Genomic DNA, 21,120 nt, shown 5'->3' with positions numbered 1-21,120 from the left:
TTTTAGTATTATTTTTGTTTTTTTGGTTTCTCTCTCTATCTCTCTTCACTACAGGGATTGAGCTAGTTTGAATAGGTTGCAGCATGGCTTTTTTAGGTGATGCTCATGATCAGGTGATGGCCTCTGCACCAATTGGTGTTCCCCACTTGCTAATTGCATGCAGCTAGCTGTGTAATACTTCCAATAGCCAATGCCATAGCAACCCACTACTATAAATGACTACATCATGTGGGCGTTGTCACTTTACCTTTCCTGTATGGAGGACATCCTTCCTGTGTGTGGGCAGCAGTGTTACAAACAGCAGATAGCAATACTTCTTACAACAGGACTTGCGGACACAGGCCAACTACATGTTTGTATAAGGTGCCAGACCTATGGACAGTGTGAGTATTGCTGTTATATGCATTGAATACTGTTAGTTTTACAGGGTTTGTGTGTACATGCTAGTTTTGCATGGAATGCAGTCTGTCTGCATAGCTCTACTCTGTGGGCCTATCCACATGATGGCCAGAGGATTGGCTGTTATGTTTTGTCTGTTCACCACACAGGTCTTGTCTGTGACAAACCAGTGGCATTCTCTCCGTTGATTGCTTTCAGTACATGGCAACATCCATTTGTGTTTCTGACTTCATATTCCTGAGTAAGGCTATGTTGCAACCAGTCCTGTAACACCAGTGACTTTCATGGTGTATAACAGCAATATTGCAAATATGGCCCTGTGTTCCAGCCTCTGTCCTCCACATATATACCAGGCTTTGTCCAGATGTCATGCAGTAAGAGGTTGTTAGGTAATGGCCTATCATTATTTAGTGCTGGCATTCCTGCTATCATTCCAGTGATGTTGTGGACTCCCACACAAATTGTGGGATAGAGTCCATACATATGAGGGCTACAGCTGGACAAAACATGTGTATCCTTGTACAGTCTGGGGGTCAGTGTATGGAAAACACTGTTATATGCCCTTGTAAGACATTTTATGGGGGAGGGGTATTAAACGTTTTTAACCAAGGCTGTTACAACATGTGAGGGATATCAGTAATAAGAAACATTAAGGTATATGGCTGTGCATTTTCATACATTTCACCATGGGAACAGTGGTGGGCTAGAGCTTACTGTCTTACACACAGTTCTGTTTGTCAGTGTGATAGTGATGTCTAAAGTTAAGCATTGTTATGTAACAGATACATTTACATTGTGACAACTAATACTTTTCCCCCTTGGGATTGAGTACAAAGTGTAATTGGAGGCTGCTGAACTACTTCTGTAATTAAGTGTTGATTGGTTCTTATCTTCAAGGCAAGTGTTTTTTTTTTACTGTTGTACTACTTGAAGGCCTTAGCCTGTACAGCAAATTATGTTATGTTTTTCAGATTACTGTAGCAAATGTTTTGTTTGAGAGTTGCATTAATCAGTCATTATGTATTTCAAACACCTAACTGCTATAAGAAATGGCATAAACAACTGAAATAGTACACAAATAAACATTTATATGTATTCAAACTTGTATGTGGTGTCATGTCCTTTGTACTGTGTGTGGGTATGTTTTATGCAATTATTCTCAATTGTCGGAAAGAATCAGACACTGGACATTTTAAAAGGTGGCAACTGTAGGAATAATGACTGTTTGACATGCTGTGCACCCTCAATATATACTCTTCTTATACAGATCTTTTATATGTGTATGTATGTGTGTATATATATATATATATATATATATATATATATATATATATATATATATATATATATATATATATATATGTATATGTATATATATGTGTGTGTGTGTTTGTGTGTATGTGTGTGTACATGTATCATTGGAATGTTTACTGCTTCCACATTGTACATTCCCTACAGTAGACTGACTGTTCTGCATGATATGTTAGAGATATCATCCTGAGATCTTACAGCTGAGATGGCTTACTGTTAACTTGCTGTGGCTATGCTATGCAGCATCCTGGGTTCAAGACTTGCAAGTGCTGGTTATTGTGTTGCAAGGCAGATCTGTTCAGCTGTGGAGGAAGGGCTAATGGCAATAATTACAAAAGATCCCTATTTTGGGCCCCTTCACCCCCATTAACAGTGCCTTTAGTCAGATGTTTTGCAGTGAGAGGTTCCGAGTGTGGATCCAGTGTGCGAATGCAATACACACACACACACACACATATATATGTGTGTGTGTGTGTGTGTGTGTGTGTGTGTGTGTGTGTGTGTGTGTGTGTGTGTGTGTGTGTGTGTCTGTGTGTGTGTGTGTGTGTGTGTGTCTACATATATATATATATATATATATATATATATATATATATATATATATATACACATACACACATACATACATCTACATATATAAATATATTTTCCCTACTGTTGAATGAAAGTGCTGCATATGTTTGAGAAAACATCTCATTTATATACAGCTCAAATAGCTTAGTGTTTGTTCAGGTTTGCACGATGGTAAGCAATGCTAACTTCAGGTTAAATACACTTAAAGACAGCCTGACAGTGTTTAATCTGTCTAGCCATTGCTTGCTGCCATGCAAACAGGCTTATACCCACTTACTACTGCTTAAAAGTGCTTACTCCCGAGCTAATTTCTTTAAAAGAAAAGAAAAAAGGGGTGATAGGAAAGTGGCGAAAAAGGGGGCACACAGAGGGAAAAACAATAGGGAAAGTAGCTAGGGATGTGCAGACGGGTGTAGGGAAGGTCTATAGCTGTCCATTTCTTCAACAGCAACAGCTGTACATATGTACTGAATTTGGAGATAGATTTGGACACTCAAATCCCAGAGGGAAGGGTGAGGACAACAATAATGTGTTGTGAAGCCAATTGGACCAGATTACATGTGTGTTCAGATGACATGTGTGTGAAATGGACAGCTACGTATGTGGCAAAATTATTTTTTGGGAACAGATTGCCCTTTTTTCTTTTTTTTAAGGTGAGAGTGGGATGTTGGGGAAGGATAGTAGGTATATTTGGGGAGGTTGGTTGGGTAGGAAGTCAGACAAGACAGACAAGACAGCATACAGGCGCAGTACATGACACATGTGGGGGGTAAACACCTTGGATGGAGAGGGGTGTTTGGAAATCCGAAGCCCATGAGCCCCCAAATGGAAACAGTGGGACTGAGGTCCCCGCCCATGGGCAGTCACCACTGGACCTTCACGATCCCGAAGGTGGCTGTGCTGGGGGCTGAACCAGAGGGGCAGGCCGGACCTCTAAATGCACCAAGTGGCCCTCAAGCTGGCATAGCATATCTCCAAACTCCTTTTAGAGCTCGCTGTGCACCAATGCCTGGACCTGACTTCAGGTGACAGGATCTTGTTCATGCCCGCTCCTGAGAGGGACGAGCCTCATCAGTTCCACCTAAAGGTGGTGCAGGACCAGAGGATATGGAGGTCCCAGGGTGGGTCCCAGGCATGCTGGGGCCCGATGCCACGGCCAGATGAGGAGGGAGAGGTGGGTCCGCTGGGACCGGCCTTCTCATACGTGCTATAGTGTTGCAGTTTTAAAACATATGTGGGCTAGTAATAGTCAACACAATCCAGGATTAGTTATAGCAGCATGCATAGATATTCCCATTAACCCAAAACACCAGATTTGGAACAGTTCCATAGCAAACAGAACACATGCATATATGGAACCACAGTGGCCATTACATTGGCATGCAGGTTACATTAATAGCAACAGGCCACCAATGATAGTATTTCAACATGAAACATTAATAGAAACACATTTCAATATTTATTGAACAATAGGACATATGTCCCAACAGTAGGTTTGGTGTAAACATACAAAAACATGGTAGAGCCAGCAAACAGTGGACCATAATCTGTTTATTAAGGGAAGAAGGAAAAGAACAGTTCTTTTCCTTCTTCCCTTAATAAACAGATTATGGTCCACTGTTTGCTGGCTCTACCATGTTTTTGTAATTCTTTGATGCTTCTGAGCTATGCAGTAGCCGTATGTGCAGAGGTCTGACTGTACTTATCTTGGTGTAAACATACCCATTGATTTGTGTATTTAGATTATTGTTGGAGATATGGTGGGGGGAGAGATGTCAGTTAACAACTTATATATCATTGTAGTTCTCACAACTTTAATAATCATTGCTGTAATCATTAAAGTACAGGTATTATTACAATACCCTATGGCCTTGGTTTGGGCAGTGGTTTGTTTGTACACAGTGTATACTTTAACTGTCTTATAGCTAAATCCTTACATATTTTACCTGGTAGACCTGTGGAGGGAATGTTTGTTAACACTACCTGACTTTTTCTAAACATATTCCCAGATTAAAAGTTAATATTATGCACATACCTCTCAATCTCTTAATGCACACACTCTGGACAAAGCTTGACAACATGGGGCTACGAATAGGAACATGTTTTGAATATTGCTGTCATAAATTTGAAGAGTTGCATGAGTGACAGGATTTGTTTTAATATACATTTTCTGAAGGTTTTGAGGTCTGAAAATCAAATGTATGTCATTATTTTGTGACTACAATTCTGAGATCATCCCACTGATTTGCCAGGGGGACAAAGAAACAGGCAGAAAATATGAGCCAGTTATCTGGGCATTCTGAATAATCTGTACAGTTGAGAGGTATGATTATGCATACAACTTACTACCACTCCCAGGATTCGAACAATGGCTGTGTCTGCTAAAAATACAACAATTTAAGTCACAGTAGAGTGTGCTATTTGGATATTGCTGTTTATCGTTTCAGTGTTTTCTAAGTCTCTCTTGGTTGTACAATCTAACCTGTAATTACAACAATCTTACACAGACATTTCTACACATATTTTTATGTAGTACAGTGTGAGAAACAGTGGTTGACACAACAGTACTATTCTGATATCAGATGTTACTGAATGCGACATTTCAGACCATACTTTACTAGAGTAAACACTACCATTCCAGGATTTACATCTTTATTGGCAGGCACAGTTTTCATATCCGACCTGTGGAGGGAATGTTCGTTAACACTGCCTGACTGTTTCTACACATATTCCCAGATTCCAGTTAATATTATGCACATACCTCTCAATCTCGTAATGCACACATGCTGGACAAAGCTTGACAACATGGGGGTACGAATAGGGACATGTTTTGAATATTGCTGTCATAAACTTGGACAGTTGCATGAGTGATGGGATTTGTTTTAATATACATTTTCTGAAAGTTTTGAGGTCTGAAAATCAAATGTATGTCATTATGTTGTGACTACAATTCTGAGATAAACCCACTGATTTGCCAGGTGGACAGAGGAACAGGCAGAAAATATGAGCCAATTATTTGGACATTCTGAAAAAATCTGTACAGTTGAGAGGTATGATTATGCATACAACTTACTACCACTCCCAGGATTCAAACCATGGCTGTGTCTCCTAAAAATACAATTTAAGTCACAGTAGAGTGTGCTATTTGGATATTCCTGTCTAGCTTTTCAGTGTTTTCTGTCTAAGTCTCTCTTGGTTGTACAATCTGATCTTGTACTTACAACAGTCTTATACAGACATTTCTAAACATTTTTATATGTAGCACAGTGTGTGTAACAGTGGTTAATACATTACTATTCAGAGAATGCAACAACAAATGCCATACAATACCAGAGTAAACACAACCAGTCCAGGATTTAGAGCTTTATTGCCAGGCAGTTACAGTTTTATTTAAATATGACCTATATGGGACTATTACTGCCATATTGTCTGGTTTATTCAGTACAACCCATACAACAGTTTTTATACTGCCAGATGACTTTCTACTACTTTATATAAATTTGGTATGACTACTACAAGCAGCATTGTTACTCACCAGCCTCACGATGCAGTCTTTGCAGCCTAATTGCATGGGTTTCCTGATTCACAGCCAGTTCAGCTGCAGCTGTAAAGGAAATAGAGACATATTTAGGCATACCTATCCATCACACACACACACACACACACACACACACACACACACACACACACACACACACACACACACACACACACACACACACACACACACACACACACACACACACACACACACACACACACACACAGACGCACACACACACACACACACACACACACACACACACACACACACACACTGGACTTTAGTAAACAGTAATGGTATGACTACTTAAACACTGCTGGGACATCACCCCTCTGCCTTGCTTCCTGGACCCACTCATCCAAGACCTCCCTCTTTCTCTGCTTCAAGTTGGCATGGTGGTGTCTGACCTGCTCACCAGTCCAAGGGATACCAGTGGCACTGGTGAGATCCAGGCAAGATGGTCCCAGCCTTCTGCATGATATTGGGTGCCCTGGTACTGGCCCTGCAGCAGTCTCTTATCATGTTTTTTTACCAGGAGTCCTACCATGACCTTAGACTTCTGTATGTCTCAGTGCTGCACCCAGAAGCGCAATCCCTCTCCAACTCCAGCCCTCCTACCTACAGTGGGAAGCTGCAACTAGTTACGAGCTGTATTCTCGCCTGTGGGGTTTAAATACGGCTGATTTTCTGCCCTTTGCTGTGATTGGATGGTTTTGAATATGCTGAGCTAAGCTAAGCTATGGGCAAACCTGCTTATCTAAGGTTGGCATTGCTTAAAGGGACAGGTTCAGCACTGCCTACCAGTGGGTAAATCCACTTAGCTGGGCTACTCATTGCTTAGCAGTCATATTTACACAATGCTTACAATGGGTAAGCAGAGCTGTGTAATGCTTAGCATTGCTTATTTTTCATTTTATAGACTATCTGCTGTATGGCATTGATTCATCACTCGTTACATATTATAAATTTGTTTACTGTCCCTGAAATCCCCCGATGTGCTTTCATTACATTTATTCATATGTGACTATACTGTATGGGGCACTTGTGTTTATATGGGGATTTCACAACTTTATTAAACTGACACCTCACATCAGGACCTAATGCTCTACTCAGGTTAACAAATATATGTTATTTAGTAGGTAATACTAAAAAAAATAGTTTATGTACTGCTTTCACATGTAAAATGCAAAGTGGTTACAGTGGGGATCGAACCAAGAATGGTTGCTCATAAATTGCATGCTCTAACCACTACACTATTGCAATACTGCTTATGCTGGATGTCTCTTGCTATTTAACTTTGTGTGCTGTTTAAGCTGGACTAAGCGTAGCTAAGCAACGGGCACACTTGTGCAGCTACACTTAAACTTTATCGCATTTATAACAAAAAACGTTTTGTTGCGTTATTTTATCTATACCCTTCAGAATATCCCTGCTAATGCTAAACCTATTATTTTATCAGCTTTCTGCTTTGTGGGACAATTGTCCCTTTTGGCATTGTCCACATTACTTACTCTGACGGATTGGGAGGTATGCGCTAAGTGCTTATGCTGCCTGTGTTATCCTAATAACTTTTGGCTTGGTAGCATACCTCTCAACCTCTTAGAGCAAAATATCTGGACAAAGCCTACAATGATGGGGGGACAAATAGGGGTGGATTTTAAATACTGCTCTTCCAAACTTAAAAAGGTTGATAGAATAATAGGTTTTATATTAGCATGAATTTTCTGACAGATGTGTGGAGTCTTAAACTCAAATGTTTTGTCATTATTTAATGACTTCAATCCTCTTCTATTTGCCAGACAGGTACACATTTTAATGGGAACACACCAAAAATATGAGGCAAACATCTGGGCATTCTGCGAAAATCTGTACAGTTGAGAGGTATGCTTGGTAGGGACGATTGTCGCTTATGCTTTTGACCACTGATTTTTGTTTTCCTGATGGGTTGGGGGTGTTATGAGCATTCTCGCTCATTTTTAATTGCTGAAAGGCAATTCTGGAGTGCAGAGGCATGTTATTTTGAGAGCTCTGCTCTCAGATACACCCCCTGCACTTGTACACAGCTCAGTATCTATTTAACAGCAAAAGCAGCACTCCTTCATGAATATGAAAGGCGCGCTGCCGTGCTGTATGGGAACGGTCCCTGCCATGCAGGAAGAGCTTATTCCTGCACAGCTGCTTGCTGAATCCTGGGTTTGGTTTGCACTACAGACTAATGCATGCACATTTTGTTTTACAGTTGAGATATGCATGCTCAATTTGATACAACTTCATAAAATATCAAACAAACTACGTTTAAGTTTTAATGCTACAATATCACTACTCTTCAGCTGCATACATACCGCATGCCTCCCTCATCTTCACTAATCTAGCACCATGGGTCCTAACATTGCACTAACTTTCCATTGCAGCTGTGGAAATAAACTAACAGAACAGAATACCATTATGAATACCTGTCTTGCCTATATTCAGCTTTTAAACCTTACAAGTACTCTTTGTAGTTGATACTTACACATCTGTGGGATGTCCTCCATCCTAAATTCCTCAATCCAATGGTAAAGGATATCCCTCTTTCTGCTCCTCCAGAGGTCATTGTAGTGATGCCTACATTGTTCACCAGTTTGGGGGATACTGGTGCCACTGGTTACAGCCTAGGCCAAACTATCTCAAGCCTCTGACTTATACTGGGACCCAGAATAGTCCCCTTGCAGCAACCTGCCACTGTGGTGTTTCACTAGGAGTCCAACAAAAACCTCCTGGACTTACTTGAGTCACTCATAATACAATGAATCACCCTAGGCATGGATGACTTTAACTATCCTTCCATTGACTGGGATACATATATGAGCTCAAACACAATTGCCCTAAGGTTCCTGTACTTTGTAAACACAAATTCTCTGGAACATTTAGTCCACACCCCCAGAAGGGGCTTGAATGTCCTTGACCTAGTACTCACCAAAATGAGAGACTGCTGCACCACCCCATGTGTGAGACCCTCCCTGGTAAGGTCTGACCATAAATCAGTCACATTCAATGTAACAATCGTAACTGACCCCCCCCCCCCAGATCCAAAAGGTTGAAATGTTTCTCCAAAGCAAACTATAGCCTTCTAAGTGATGGCTTAATAGTTTCAAACCTCCTGCCACCACTGATAGTAAAGACTCCTATACAGAGGTGTACACAAATGCCCTGTATAAACACCTTTACAAGTGTATAGACTTAACCATACCAGAACGGATCAAAACTTGCTCAACAAAAAAACAAGCCATCCTGGTGGACATCTAGCATAAACAGATTACACAACAAGAGAAAGAAACTGATATCCAGGAATTAGAGGGAACAGTCTCAGCAGAAGAAGACCCTCCATAGCTTGAACAAGCAAATTAGACATCTTGTAACGTTCTCTAAAGCTAATTACAAAACTAAATTAGGATGCTCATAAGGCATTCTTTAGCTATGTCTGTGATGTAAAAGGGAAGGCCCAGCTTTGCACCAAATTCATAGTGCACATTACCACTCATACTGAATTGAAGACATCAACAACCTGTTAGCAGACATGTTTGGCAAACGTTTCAGACCCCTGTCTCCACCAATCATATCCCAAATCATACCTGTCACCAATTCCCTACCAATATCTCCAAAGAACAGGTCATAACTGCACTGGCCAAGGCTAAAAACACAGCCTCTATGGGACCGGATAACATCACAGGCTGCTTACTAGATGGTGTAAAGCAAAGAGTTAGTGGAAACACTAGGTACTCTCTTCAACCACAGTCTAAGTACTGGCTTATCTAGGCATGTCCAAAGGGCAGTTTCAGGTGTACTCTCCAGTCCAACTGGTGAATCTGGGCATTTTGAGGCAAGGTTACAGCTGCCTCATGTACACAAACAACCCCCTCCTCCTACCACCAAACACTAATATATGCGAGAGATGCAGTTATACAGACAAACTAGAGGCTAAGCTCTCTCAACCCAAGACTGGATCAGACAGTCAAGAGGAGAAGGGAAGTACTTGCATCACACCACCAGTCTTACATAGACCCATTAAACCAGCACCGGCAAAAAACACACATAAATACATGGAAACATACTCGGAGGCTCTAAATAAAAATCTGCAAAACCAACAGAGACCTCCAAAGCAAACATCCAAGCAACCTCCACCCCCCCAACACAAACCATGAAACACATACTTCACAAAACCAGTGTGTCATGCAATCACAGCCCTTAAGGCAAAATAACATACCCAACATACTAGTAATAGGTGACTCTATAGTCAGGCACACTGATGTCCCACTCACTAGGCTAAATAAGGAGAAGGTTACTGTTAGCTGCCTGTCAGGTGCCAGGATCCGCCACATAACACAAGCACTAAGGTCACTCCAGAACAAGTACAAATATGACTCTGTCATTGTCCATGTTGGTGTGAATGACCTGAGCCGTACCTCTCTGGACTACATGAAAGGAGACATGGAAGAGCTCTCTGATCACGTTGCCCAGGCCGGTATGACCCTGACCCTGAGTAGCATCCTGCCCTCACCAAGAATGATACCACGGTATAAATAAAAAATTCTCGATTTCAACAATTGGCTAAGTTTCTGGTGTCATTCAAAGGGGATCCAGTGTCTGTGTGCCTGGGATGACATGCTTGACAAGCCACACTGCTTCGCTAGAGATGGCTTGCACCTGTCATCCTTAGGCTTTTTAATACTTGCCAAGGCTCTTGCCACCCCCATAGTGCCTTTTTAAGGCAAGGCTCAAAAGAAAACCCACCTCCATAAATAGCACAAGTAACAAAAAACTGAGGGTAATGCTATTCAATGCTAGAAGTCTAGACCTCAAAATGCATGCACTCGAGGCACTCCTTAGCATGGAGAAAATCGATATATGTGCAGTAATAGAAACCTGGTTTAAGGCTCCAGAGAGCACCCCAGCACTACCAGGCTACAACTCATACCATACATTTTGGCCACAGAATCCAAACCGAAATACAAAAGGTGGGGGGCGTATCCATATTAATCAAGGATACCCACACCTCCAGGTTAGTGGTACAGCACGATGCTTCAGAGATCATCCATGTGCAACTAACAATGGGCAAAACTGCAATTCAAATTGTAGCTTGCTACAAATCACCCACCATGTCCCAGGACCCCCATTCCGCGTTTCTGGAAACACTGGGAAACATAAAGGTCCTACTAAACACCCTAATATTGGGTGATTTCAATTACCCAAACATTATCTGAAAGAACTACTTAAGTACTAACTTCCTTGCCCAACTTTTCCTAGAATTTATAAACTCAAACACCCTGGTTCAACTGGTCAACACTCCCACCAGAGGTGACAGCATATTGGACCTGGTCATCACCAATATGGGTGACCGGTGTTCCACACCAGAGGTCAACCCTTCGCTGGTTAGATCTGACCATAAACAAATCACTTTGGATATCCATATTTCGCCCCTACCCTCGGACAAGAAAGTCACCGTGAAAAACTTTTCAAAAGCAAACTTCACGTTACTTAAGACCGACGTGGAAAGTTTCATAGCCCCCATGCTGAAGGATAACACTGTCCAAGCTGCAAAATCCTTTACTAATGCATTCTATGGGCAGCTACAAGAATGCATGGCTCATGCCATCCCAAGCAAAACCAAGACTCACTCCTTCAAGAAAAGGAAATCAGTCTGGTGGACTCCTGTCATAAACAAGCTATACAATAAAAGGAGGAAACTAGTACAGAAAAGAGTAAAATCCCAAGAAGGGAAGACATCCCTGATCAGTATCAGCAAGAAACTACGATCCCTCATAAAATCATCCAAGGCGAGCTTTGAAAGAAAAAGTGCCAAGGACTCCAAAGATAAACACAAGGCATTCTTTAGCTATGTCAAGAATCTAAGTGGCAATGCTCAGATCTCCTCAGAGTTAGTGCAGAATGGCACAAAATACATTGAACCGGCCGATATCGCCAACATCCTGGCAAACAGGTTCAGCGCAAACTTCACCCCCCTCTCACCCCCAAAAGGGCCCATAACCATACCAGAAGAATGTAGAGTCCCTGAAATCACAGACACTTATGTTAAAACAGCCCTCTCCAAAGCCAAAAACACAGCATCAATGGGACCGGACGGTGTCCCAGGCTGTGTCCTACACAAGCTCAAAGATGAACTAACCCCTCACCTAAACACACTGTTCAAACTCAGTCTCTCTACAGGCTACATACCCATAGAGTGGTGCAAAGCAATGGTTAATCCACTCCACGAAGGTGAAGCCACAACAGACCCCAGGAACTATCGCCCTATAAGCCTGACTAGCTTGGTCTGCAAGGCTATGGAGTGCATCATCATGGAACTCATTAACAGAGACATTGGGAACCTCCAAACACTGGATCCTATCCAGTTTGGCTTTGGCAGATCATGCCTCCTAAACCTGGTGGACTTCTTTGAGACAGTTACCAAGGCTATAGATGAGGGAAAGGTGGTACACACAGCCTACCTAGACCTCGCTAAGGCCTTTGACACCATTCCCCATTCTGGTATTATAAACAAGCTCACCAGCCTGAACTTAAACCCCTACATCACAAGATGGGTTGCCAACTGGCTCATGGATAGAACCCACATGGTGAGAGTTGTGGGAGCTAGGTCTGACTCTAAGCCAGTTACAAGTGGCATTCCACAGGGCTCAGTCCTAGGACCCCTCCTGTTTGGCATATACTTCTCAGAGGTACAGGCAAGCACAGGGGGACTATGGCTGACCAAGTTCACAGATGACTGCAAACTAGGGGCTATAACTGACTTTCTGGCTAACACAGACATCCTCCAAAAGGGTCTCACTGAGACAGATACCTGGTGTCAAAATCTCAAGCTAAATGCCAAAATGTGCATAGTCATCCCCTCTGGAAAAAACAAAGTACCCACAAACTACCACATAGGTGGTAGTCCCCTAAATACGGAAGACATAATAAGGGATCTGGGGACCCAAGTAGATAGTAATCTCACCTTTGATAATCACATTGCCAAAGTGGTTAGAAAATCCTTCTACGTGGCCCACCTAATCGCAAAAGGGTTCGCATCCAGATCAAAAGAGGTCATTGTGCCCCTCTACTCATCACTCATCAGACCCATCTTAGAGTACAACACCCCATTTGGGATGTACCTTACAAGACACCTGCAACAGCTGGAAAGACCACAGAAGTACCTCACCAAGAGGATCAATGGCCTCAAACAGATGCCCTATGCAGCTCGACTGAAGAAACTCCAGTTGTACTCAGTTGCATACCACCTACTCAGAGGTGATCTCTGCCTGACATACAAGGCTATGTCCAACCCAGAATTGATGGACATGCTCCACCTAAAGAAAACCTTATCCCCATGAGCCACATGCACTAGGGATCTAAACTTCACCACAACAATAAATAGGATGTGCTGGAGGGATATATTCCTGTCCCAGAGACTTCCCATGCTTTGGAACAAGATCCCAATCTACATTAGGCAGAGCTCCTCACTATCAATCTTCAAAAGAAACCTTGACGAGTGGATGGGAAACAGAAAGTTTACCTCAGGGATCACTTCAGTTGCTCTGCTGGACAGAGGCACAGGGAACTAATCTAAGGGGGCGGCGAAAGCCAACACATTCTGGCTAGGATTATAAATGCCTTCGGGCAGATAGACTAGTACCCACCTATGAACCTATGAGTGGAAAACAGTAACCATAATCCCCTTGCACAGAGGGGGTCCCTCAACTGACCCAGGGAACTATAGGCACATAAGTCTGACCAGTCTTGTCTGTAAGGTCATGGAGAGAATCATCTTGGATCTTATCAACAAGGACATCGATGAACTTCAAACTCTGGACTCGACAGAGTTTGGCTTCGTTAAGGACAGATCATGTGTGTTAAACCTTGTGGAATTCTTCAAAAGTGTCACCAAAGCCCTGGATGAAGGTAGATCAGTGCATAATGCCTATATCAATGTGGCCAAGGGCTTTGACACAATTCCCCACACAGGCATCATTGAGATAATCACCCCTCTGGAGATGAACCAATATGTCATTAGATGGGTAGCCAACTATCTCACCAACAGAATGCATACAGTCATAGTTGGGAATTCCACCTCTGCCAGCAGACCTGTTACCAGTGGTGTTCTACAAGGGTCTATGCTGGGTTTTCTACTGTTTGGAATCTATTTCTCAGAAATTCAGGAGATAACAGATGACCCGTGGCTCACCAAGTTCGCTGACAACTGCAAACTGTGTACAATCATTGAATCCCAAACGATACTAACATACTACAAAATGGACTGACATACATAAATAATTGTTGCAAAAGCCACAGACTTAAACCTAACCCAAAAAATGCCCTATCATTCTATTCAACAAAGGAGAAGTTCTTGCAAATTACACTATTAATAATACGCCCCTTAGTTCCAACCAAATGGTGAGAGATTTGGGAATGCAAGTTGATAGCATCCTCAGCTTTGATCATCATGTGTCCACAGTGGTAAGGTAGGCCTTTTACATTGCACACCTCATAAGTAAGAGCATAGAATCTAAGACTAAGGATGTTAGCAGTCCACTGTTCTCGTCCCTCATCAGACCAATAATAGAGAACAATGCTCCCTTTTGCATGTACCTCACCAGACACCTGCAGCAGCTGGGGAGACCTAAGAGGTTTCTCACCAAAAAAATCCAAGGACTTCTTGACCTACATGGACAGACTGAAGGCCCTGTCGCTGTACTCTGTATCATACTGACTGCTGACAGGCAACTTGTTCCTGGCCTCTAGAGCACTCTCAAACCCTGCCTTAATGGAAATGCTGCACCTCTGTAAATGAAATGGGACAAGACTTACTTGCTGTAGGGACCTTAACCTAGCCTGCAACATCAATAGGACATGCTGGAGACACAGATATGTTTTCCAGAGATTGCCACTCCTATGGAATAAACTCCCAATTCACATGAGTTTCTCAGTGATCTTATTTAAGAGTAACTTGGACAACTGGATCGGAAATCATATATTTCCTCTGGGGGTTTCACCCATGTCACTCTTAGACATGGTCAACCAGTGCTGATCCTGGATTGGCAAATATGGTCTACATATCTTGGTCTATAAGGGAATAATGGTACAACTTGGGTAGGCTTGACAAGGCCCTAGGGTCATTAGCCTAGTAACCTGGAATGAACCTTATGAACCTAGGGCCATTACGGTAGTAGCCTCATATGAAAATATGAAACTATGAAACTATGCAGGCCTGTCAACATCTTGTCTCACAAATGGCCTGCTGATGTCATGTACTATAAGTTCAGCTGCAGTCTTGCAAAAGTCAAACTTGTGCCATGGTTCTAGTGTTACGTAGTGTGTTATGTAATCTGTGTACTTAGGTAGAAGTTTTGTTCTCACTGCAGTCATCTGTGTGTGTGTGTGTGTGTGTGTGTGTGTGTGTGTGTGTGTGTGTGTGTGTGTGTGTGTGTGTGTGTGTGTGTGAGCCTGACATTACAAAGAGCCTTTTACAGTAGCATGTGGGACACTGGTATTCTCAACAGACAATGCTGATGTCATCAGATATATCAGATTTTTGGATATGCAGTCATCCCACCAGGACACGGTCAGACACTGGCCTGGTGGCCAGGAAGATATCACCTCATCATTTGCCAAACAGATTACTGCGACATGGCTTTTAATCCATCCACATACATCATGGCATGGTTTGTAGGCCCTATGTTATCTTGCTGAGAAAGGCCTATGGTCTCTCCAGCTGCTGCATGTGTCTGGTGAGGTACATGCAAAAGAGAGCATTATACTGTATTACTATTGTGATGAGATTTGATGACCGTGTTGTCATACAATCCTAAGATCTGAATATGATGGCATGACTTCTGATGTGCACCATACATTTGTACTGGAAAATCATTAATTTGAGAAGTTAGAAAATAATGATACACATTGCAGTTTCTGATTTCACAACTCTTACAAGAGCATTCACTATAAAGTTGTGAAATTATGAGGCCATCAACAGAATAACTTGCCAAGGCCAATATAAGTCAAAGGTATAATGACCAGTTCAACAGCACAAATGCAAATATACTAAGCACTAAATTAGCTATACACCCTGAGCATCAGACACAGCTTTTGTATCCCTGAATCCAAAAGATAGAAAACAGGGATATGGCAGAGTTGTCATCAATTGCACAGGGTGTTGAGTGTGTGTGTGTGTGTGGGGGGGGGGGGTAGGGCAGGAAGCCTAGACTGACACAAAAGGTTGGTGAGTGTGTGTGAGTAAGAAGGAGAAGAAGGCAGACATTGGGATAAATCAGCAAATAGCCAGTGAGACAAAATGAGTAACTGTTGTGTGTGTGTCTGTATGGGTCCTGTAGGTGAATTGTTGTGTGAGTATCTGTATGAACACAGCCAAGCTCTGTGCTAGCTCTACATCTTGGTCTGTTGGACAGGTGTGAGCCATGCATAGTAAAGATGGCAGTTCATCATTGTCATCCCTGACTAGAGAACTGTCTCTGCCAGAAGCTGCACTGGCACATCCCCACCCATGGTCAGATGCAGTGCTGCTACCTGAATGTGACTGATGTCTGAGGGACAAGCTCCCTTCATGGGGATGCCCAGGACCATGATGCCATGGCCTATTACATCTAGTTGTGGACAGCATACTCACTAACAGAGCAGTAGAAGTACTGCCACTATGGCAGCATGATGTGGAATGGCCATATTAGCTGACAGCAGATGATGTGGCTGACTTACACCCATGAGGATGCCGTTCTCCTCCCAGCAGACGTTCCATCACAGACACTGCTCATTCCATGACAGACACCCCTCTGTCCATTACAGACACCCCTTGTTCCAACATGTCATTACTCAATCCAGAGAATCAGCAACATGGTGGAGGCAGTCAAGCATGTCAGACTGTGCCACATCCACAACCCTAAGCGTTTTTCTGAAGGGCTTATGGGAACACGTCTGTGCCTCCATGATGGATCTAAACATCCGTTGAATGGCACAGGAAGTGACACCTACAGCAGGTGTAGGAGGGACAACAGACCTCCTCTGAGCACCCTTATCAGTCCTCCTGTGTGGCACTTTTCCCACACTTTGGATACAGTCAGACTCAACAGGCACTGAAGCAGCAGTAGCCACACTTCCCTGATCAATGTCCTCACCCTTCACCTGTCCAGTGTCTGTGGGCTCAGTGGACTGGATAGGGATAGACCTACTGGCTGTATCTGATGGAACTGCAGGGGATGGCCGCATGTCAACCTCTGTGTCAGATTCAACCTCTACACACACCTCCGAGTCTGATGATATACTGACATCAGGTGGCACAGGGCCCACACTTCCATTGTCATGATCACCTGTGATAAAAAACAAGAAACACAGGAATACATTAATACTTCCACTACTATAGTACAATATATGCTAACAAACTAACAGTGCAGCCATTATTACAGACAGTACAGCAATTCATACAACAGGCCTGAGATCAAAATCACACACTACAATATTTCTTTAAATTTATCTGCAGTACTGCCATAAAAATATTTGGCTTAGCATCTGCATGAGACATACATCGCTGTAGTCCAGATGGTCCTAGAAGAAGTTAAGAAAGAGGTATGGGCAACATCATCAGAATTAACAGTAGCACAGGGAGTAATACATTTAGCCCTTTATATGTGCATTAACTCTACTTTCAACAAGAACGTGGCTGAAAACTTCAAACTAAGCTTATAACTGTTGCAATCTTCAATTCCCCCTGAAAAAAGATGTGACAGAATTATTTAAAGACATGTGACAGAGAAATGTTTATTTTTGGCACTTTATGTAAGTTCTTTATGTTACTTTGGAACTTTTCCCCTCGAGCCTCCACTGAAAATGGGCTTCTTTTGGCCCGGTAGAATTTCCCAGAAAACAAATGCCAATGAATAATAAATAAATAAATCAATAAATAAAAATTAGCATTCATTTCAATTATTTTACTGTATAACAGTATTCAAATGCTCAGATAACACAGCCTACCTGGAAGCTCTTTCTGGTATGTCCTTGTGGTCTCAGAAGGTGCTGTGCCCACATCATACCTCTCAATCTTGAAACATCAAAAATCTGGACATGGCCCATGAAAAATAGGTACAAATCTGTAAGCTGTTTAACATAAAATTTGCATACATAATTATGCAACCCCGCCCACTCCTGTGGAATTGTGGGATATCAACATCCGTGAAAACTGAAGAGCAGACAACCAGAGTCCCCCCTGCAGCCATTCCAATGTCCTATTATCTGGCTATTTTGCCCCATTTACCATAAACACTAATGTGTGCATACTGCTTTACTTCCGCAATAATTATTTGGATTTTATTTTTACACTTTACAGCACAATGCACAAACACCAGTAGATAACTGTTAAACAAAGCAATACTGTCTCACAATGAAAATAGACTTGGCATTAAAACTTCTCTGCCCTTGAAACTCACATTCATTAAAATAGCATTGAAACCTACACCACATCCAAAGAAAATGCATCTGGCCAGTGGTGGATAAAGATTACCTTTGAGTTGTTTAAAAAATAACTGGCGCCTTGCTTGGACACATAACAAGAAACATACATGTCTTCTTCGATACACCTTCCTGACGTTACTAAATTATATTCGTTGTATAATACAGCACACTTGTTAGACAGAGCATATTTTAAATTTATTGTTTGAACATTTTTTCAGTAGGCAATGAAATGAAATGCATGAAACAGTAATGACAAAACTGCCCAATACATAACATTTCCATCATAAAAGTCTACTTACACACACACACACACACACACACACACACACACACACACACACACACACACACACACACATACAATATACATATAAAAATAGAATGACAGTAGTGTAAGGCATAGGCATCTTGCACAGCTTCTTACACTTATTTTCAATTTAAGTTTTTCTTTTTTGGGGGGGGGGGCAAAAGGCCAAAAACCAGGGACACATTTTAAACACTGCGTATAATTTTGTAAAGTTGCTAGAATAAAATGTTGTGTTACCACTATACATTTCACTGGCAAGTCTTGAACATAGGGCTCTGTGCACTACAGTCAGAGCAACATACTACTATGCCAAATCAGCAGCTTGTTTCCCAAAAGATAGGAAGACTGAAACTTAAATGGCTATATCATTTAGTGAATCCAGTTCTCTGTTCTCACCATAGTTCTCAACCTCTTAGCACAAAAAACCTGGACAAGCCAATAATTGGGGAATACAGCCGCAAAATAGGGACACATTTAAAATACTGATCTTATAAACTTAGAAAATTGCTAAATTATATTCCTTCCCTTGTATAATACAGCATATTTTAAATGTATTGTTTGAACATTTTTCAGTAGGCAATGAAACAAAATGCATGAACCAGTAATGACAAAACTGCCCAATTCAGAACATTTCCATCATAAAAGTCTACTTGCACACAGACACACACACACACACACACACACACACACACACACACACACACACACACACACACACTCTATACATATAAAAATTGAATTACAATAGTATAAGGCATAGGCATATTGCACAGCTTCTTGCACTCATTTTCAATTTAATTTTTTATTTTTTTTGAGGGGGAGCGGACAAGTGGCCAAAAACCAGGGACACATTTTAAACATTGCTTATATAATTTTGGAAAGTTGCTAGAATAAAATGTAGTGTTACTACCATGCATTTCACTGGCAAGTCTTGAACACAGGACTCTGTGCACTACAGTCAGAGCAACATACCACTGTGCCAAATCAGCAGCTTGTTTCCCAAAAGCTAGGAAGACTGAAACTTGCCCCAAATTAGGTACAATTTTCAAATACTGATCTTAAACACTTAGAAAATTGCTAGAATAAAAGGTTTTTGTTACCATTTATTTTCTGAAGAATATGAAGTCTGAAATTCAAATGTCTGTCATTAATCAATAAATTCAACCTTCAGTGATTTGTCACAAACATCCTGAAACCACAGCGTTTATGGGGAACAGAACAAAAAATTCACAAGTGGTGGTGGCGACACACACACACACACACACACACACACACACACACACACACACACACACACACACACACACACACACACACACCTTACCTGAGTCCCCTGAGCTGATGTTAGGATTTTCCTGCTGAAAACGAAACGGGTTCTAGAAATCATATATTTCTTTCAGTAGGTAGTCTAAATATTAATAGTTCATATAACAAATGGACAGCACTTGAAGAAATATACCCCCCAATATTGTGATAGCTGAGTCTTGGTTTCTAGAGGTTTCCTGGATATTATTTTTCTCCTCTAATTACATGTACGTCTTAGACTATGGAAGAAGAAAATGTGGTGGTTTTTTAACTCAAGTGAAAATGGAGCATGTCCCATATATTTCTCTAATTGTTAAAAGTGAACCCACCTGAACAATTATTTATTTATTAGGGGACACAAAAAACTGAATATTGCCACTGTTGATATACCTCATCCAACAATAGTTCACATTCTGGTGGATACACTTCAAAATAACTAGTCATGTACTAAAAAACAATAAACTTGTTATATGTAGTAACATTGAAGTCAGTTAGAACTCTGCACTCAAACATAATTTTACTTCTCTTATGTATCAGTTTAATCTTTCTCAAATGGTCAAAAAGGGGACCAGAATGAATCCCACTAACAAAAGGTTTTCAGTAAGAGGCATCATTATTACCAACATACCAAACTTTCACATTTACAATTTTTTTCAAATTATCTCAGTGCTATTCTGTCTTACTGGTCTTTAAAAACAATTAAGCTGCACCTAAGCAAGTTGTTAGTTATTTAGTTCCTAGCTACACTAACACTAACAGTAACAATAACTAACGATAAAAACTAAAATTTAATAATACTATATATATATATATATATATATATATATATATATATATATATATATATATGGAAGCGCTACAGAATCCTGAAAGCCCAAAATCCTGAAGCCCAAAATCCTGAGACCAAAATCCTGAAAGTTCAAAATCCTGAAAATTCAAAATACTGAAAACTTAAAATCCTGAAAACACACAGGATACAAACACTTACTATATTCCACTACAAGTACATACAGAAACATATTACTCTTCAATTATATGCAGGGGGGCACCCCCTGCTACTTAAATATATCAACTCCGAGATTGCACTTCACCACACTAAGTGCAATCTCGGAGTTGATATATATAAGTAGTAGCGGGTGTGGGGGCCACAGCCCCCCCACATGGGGGGTGCAGGGGGCTTGTCCCTCTGCTTATA

This window comes from Protopterus annectens, chromosome 1.part1, assembly GCF_019279795.1.
Source record: "Protopterus annectens isolate FY-2018-M chromosome 1.part1, PAN1.0, whole genome shotgun sequence".
NCBI lineage: Eukaryota > Metazoa > Chordata > Ceratodontiformes > Protopteridae > Protopterus > Protopterus annectens.
Note: the sequence above shows the minus strand (reverse complement) of the source record.